At 49.0% G+C, this 5,098-nt stretch overlaps 1 long non-coding RNA gene across 1 annotated transcript; it reads left to right on the forward strand.

Moving 5' to 3' along the window:
- Positions 1-2,880: 2,880 nt before the first annotated feature.
- On the forward strand, positions 2,881-4,436 carry Gm34606. Its single transcript, XR_385489.3, has 3 exons — positions 2,881-2,993; positions 3,142-3,218; positions 3,312-4,436. It is a non-coding gene; the product is annotated as a predicted gene, 34606 (long non-coding RNA).
- The last annotated feature ends 662 nt before the right edge of the window (positions 4,437-5,098 follow it).

Consider the following 5,098-nt stretch of genomic DNA (forward strand, 5'->3'; position numbering starts at 1 on the left):
AGTCACACAGCCAGGAAGTGGCAGAGCTGAAATTCAGACCTGAGCCTACCGGCCTCACAGGCCAACCCTGTTCTGATGGATGATGAAAAAGATGGAGGGGGAAGTTGGTCCTGATGCTGGCCTGGAGTGGATGCTGTGTTGGAGTTTGCTGCTGTTATGACCATTGTCACTTCAATTGTTTCTCATTATCAGACTACGTCTCCACTTTGCCCTGTGGAGGAGCCAGAGAGGACACTTGTCCTTCAGGCCAAAGCCAACAGTTGAGAGCCCTGAGCAGGAGAAACAGATGGTCTACCCAAAATGCACTGCTCTCTGCCTGCTGTGTGAATGCTATTTTCTGAGGTCTTGGGGTCTCCCAGGTGAAATGATCATGCTTGGCCCTAGGGTGGGAACAGGCAGCCAGGTGCTGGGTAAGGTTAGAGCCTGGGGAACATTAGCACCCTGACAGACTACTCTTATCAAAAGCAAAGAGTGTGCTCTGGGCCTTAGCCCCACAAGTCAATAATGCTATGGCAGAGGCACATGTGAGACCAAGCCAGGCTGGAAGGTTCCAGTGGTGCCATGCAGAACTAGCATGAATCACAAACAGAACACAGACAAAGCATCATTGGCAGGCACAGAATACTGAAGCTGGCTGGGGCAGCACACACCAGGAACCTAGCAACTGGGGCACTGAAGCAGAAGCATCATTGAAAGCATGAGGCCATCCTGGGCTACGGAGTAAGAGCCTCTGTCAACAAAACAAAACAAAACAAAACAAAACAAAACAAAACAAAACACACCAAAAAGCAGAAGTCAGAGATAAGGCACTAAAGAGAGCTGTGACCACAGCAGTGTCCCCACGTGCAAACCACAGCTGGCTTCCTCTCACTCTGCTCAGACCTCTTCACCTCACCTAGCTCTGCAGTCCCCTCCTGCCCGGTGCTTGTCCTTGTGTGGCTCCTGCGGATGAGCCAGCCTCAGCCTCATTCATATCCAGACTCTGGCTCCAGGGCCACTGCGCTCACCCCAGCCTCTGTTTTCCCAAGAACTCCAACCTTCCTGCCCTCAGGGAACTCAGGACTCCCAGAAGAAGGGAGAGGGAGAGCAACACTCATGCTTGCCTAGCCGTCCCCATGAATACACATTAAATGTGTACAGAGCCCTTTGACTGAAGGTTCTGCCACTTGAGCCCAGAAAACTGTCCTGAGGGGTCTTGCGTGGCAACACTCTCCTGGAGATTCTGAGAATTCCCCTTGCTGACTTCCCACTAGCACACATGCGCATTGGGTTCTCCAGCCATGCCAGGGACCGCTCCACTCAGTGTGCAATGGATGCAAGTTGCTCTCGAGCACTTCAGGGAATGGGAAACAAAGCTGAGAAGCTTCAAGTGATCACAGGGAAAGGAGAGTGAGGCCCCTCGCCAGGAGTCAGCATCTGTAGGATTGAAGCGACTTCCAGATACAGTGCAGGATTCGATGGCATGGGAGTTACAGTCTATGGGGCTCAACTGATGCCGCAACCCACCTAGCAGCCATAGGGTCTGCAAATAGCCACCTTCCAGGTTCTGGCTTTGGAGCTTGGGGCAGGCTCAGCTTCTGATCCTTACCCTCTTCTTTGTGTGACATCGGCTAGGCTCAGTTTGACAGTCTGTGAAATGGACATAATACTGTCTTCCTAGCGTTCTGGTATGAACAAATGAACAAATGGAATCTGTATCATTTGGTCTATGATGACAACAGAATAAATGTTAGGGAAATAGGGCAGGTCCCAGGGTGCCGTGGATATAGATGACCCAAAGGGAAGCTGGTGATGGGGCTCAGCCCTGAGGGAGATTGAGTTGCTATACAAGGAAATGCGAAAAGTGAATCAGCTCAAAAGTAAAAAAAAAAAAAAGTGAATGATTCAGAAGGCATTCCAGAATAGCAAACAAAGACTCCAAGCCAAATGACTAGGTTCCTCAAAATGAGGACGTCGTTCTGTGGAGCTAGAGCATTAGTCAGGTGGGGGAGGCGGTTACTGGGAAATTTCGCCCTGTTCAGCATTATTGAGAAGTTGTGGGTTCCTGGAGTCTTACTGATGTTACACAGCCCTGTGGGGTTAAGATTACCCAAACCTTGAGCCAGAGCAGTGAAAAGGAAGTGTTTAGTGCAGGATCTATATTAGAAGAAACAAACAGAAAAAAAATGCTCCTTAAAAAGCAAAATGGCCTCAAGGGAAAGTAGTTAGATGTGTTGGAGAATCTGGGGCAGCTGCACAGGCCAGCCAACATCTGCTCCAGGGAGGCAGGACTTGGCACATCTGGGAAGCAGTGATGGGTTACTCCCAAGGTCTGAATCTGATGCAGTCTTTCTGTCCATTATGGAAAAAACCCTCCACTGGGGACATTCCTCCTGTCTAAGTGGTAGAACAACAGAGAAGGGGCTGTATCCCAACTCTGTCACTTGCTTACTGTGTGATCTTGGACAAGTCAGTTACTTCTCTGTGCCCTGTCCGGCATCAACAAGCACCATGATATCTACTTTGTCATTATCACAGACGAGGTCAGTCCCAGTGCCTGGCCCTATTTTTTCCTCCGATGACTTCTTGTTAATGGTGATTATAGATTCTAGAGTCAAGTAACTGAATGCCCCATTTGGTGCCCTCCCAGAAGGTATTATGTCACTACATCTCCACTTATGTATAACTATACCATGAAAAGCCGTGTTCTTATAAAAGAAAATGTGATACTAGGACAATCAGATAGAGGCACACAAAATCTCAAAACACAGGACGAGGGAAGTCCACTTCTAAAATAATGCTACTGTGTGCTGTGTGTGAAGATGACCCCAACTACCACCTCCCCCAGATCTGGAAATAGCCAGATAAGCTATTTGGAGCTTTTCGGGGAACTAGGACTCAGAGAGGTGTCACCGCCCAAGATCAGCTCTGGTTCATTGTTTCAGGAAAGCTGCGGAGGCCTAGACTCTAGAGGTGGATCTGAGAGAAGGACCTTGGAAGATGAAGAAGGAGATGTGAGGCTGGGGAGTGACAACTGCCTCTGTGGGGGACTGAAATACAATCTTTCTGCCCAGGCATCAAGTCATAGCTCAGTCTAGCCCTCTAGTTCATCTTTGATAGCTAATCCCTCAATTATCCATGAATCTTCTCCTCTTTTCCCAGCTATGAGCAGCATTCCAGGATGAAGGCAAGTTCAAGGTCAGAGGAAGAGGAGATTTGAGCTTCGAACAGAAGTTGTGGTATGGCCCTGGCTTTGAGCTCACTTCCTGTTTTGTGGGGGCCTGAGTGGGTCTCTTCTAGCGCTGAACATTCTGTTCCCTTTCCCAACACAGAACGTCCAGCTCCAGCCTGCTGATCAGTGCTCATCTAGTGGGAAAGTGGACCCAGCTGTACCCCAAGATGTCAGTTCACCCTAAGATGCCTTGGGGATTTCACCAAGTGTTTAGAGAAGTAGAGGCTGCCCTGAGTCACAGGCCCTGTGAGTTCATTGCCTGTCAGAACTGAGAGGGGCAGCAGGAGGAAGAAGTGGATTGCGGCACTGCGAAGTAGAAGCTGGGCTTAGAGTCAGAGCTGTCTTCCCTGAGCTGATACCAGAAAGTAGTTATGTCATCTGTTCCCTGGTTCCTCCAACGAACATTGGGTGCCTGTATGTCAGGCAGTGTTTCTCAGTTCTGGAGGTATAGGGAAGGGACAGAGGACAGATCCCTGCGTCAGACAGATAATCCACACTCACAAGTTCTTCCTGCTTTCACAGAGTGATTACTGTACACTGCCTGCCTCCATACTGAGCTCTGGGCCAACAGGATCTCACATAGCCCTTCCAGCACTGTCTGGGATGCAGCTCTCTGCTGTCACCCTGTTTCACAGACATAATGTCCTGCCAGATGTCCTTCTCCTCCTTCAACAGGTTATGACCTCTGAAAGGCAATGAGTCAAGGTGGGGTTCATGTGGTGACACCTCACCCTGCTCCCAGAGCTGGATGACCTAACAAGTAAGGAATGAGGGGTTGTCATCTTCCGATAAGGCCAGTCCCCACCCCCCTAAACACCCTCCCCAGTTTGAGAGGTCTTTCTTGTGCCAGGACCTCCAGCAGAACCTTTCTCAGCATTCCTTAATCATCCTTACTTGGAGGCAGGCATGCCTTTGCTCACCAGTTTCTCCGTCCTCTCACACAGAGAGAATTTGACTCTTTCTAGGCAAGAGGATCCCTTGGACCCATGGTAGCATAGGTGGGTATCTATCCCTTCCATCCCAGAAGCTTCTCCTCCCATTCATCCTGCAGGACATGATATGTGTGAGCTCTGTTATGTATCAGAAGCCCCCACGGGCAGAGGAAGAAGCAGCCATCTGAGGGCAGGTGCTGGGAGCCCAGATCGAACACAACCACACAGAGGTGACAAGAACACAGGTGTCCACGCTTCTGGCCGAGTCTGTCTGGTAGCAGAAACCACCCAGGGTTGGGACTGTTTGGCCTGAGATGTGACAGAACAAACGGCTGTTGGGAGAGCTGCACAGAGGGACGCAAGCAAAGAGGTCATCAGAATTACCAGTGCAGTGAGACAGCCAATTCACAAAAACCCCCATGCTGGGTTAAATAATTCATTTTGTTTAATAGATAATTGCCAACCACATGTTGGTCCTGGGGACTGCTAGACATTGGTGACACTATGTAGAGTAGGAAGGCCAAGCTCCTTCCCTCAATGCCATCTGCATCCTGGTGGGGAGAGTTGGAGCCAGGTGACACCTGCTCTGAGAAATAGATTTACCTGTCTTAGTGTCATGCTGGTACATTAAAATCTACCATTTTATACCACAGAAATTGGCAAACACTATCAAGCACCCAACCATCATCTTGCATCCAAAGACTGGTCATTAATTACTTATAAGTTGATTATTTGTAAGTTTCTTCATGGTGAAGACCACGAACATGTGAAGACAAAGACCATAGTGATCTAGCACACCATATTGCAAGACAGTGAGGTAGACTTTACTGTGAAGTTCCTGTAGAACCTAAGGCAGGTGTGACACACTGGGCTTTTAAAGTCTTCTGGAAACTCTATTAACATCCTTGGTGTTTTCTTAATCTTCCTTCTTTCCCATACAGGTCTTCACCCTCCA

This window comes from Mus musculus, chromosome 17, assembly GCF_000001635.26.
Source record: "Mus musculus strain C57BL/6J chromosome 17, GRCm38.p6 C57BL/6J".
Taxonomy (NCBI): Eukaryota; Metazoa; Chordata; class Mammalia; order Rodentia; family Muridae; genus Mus; species Mus musculus.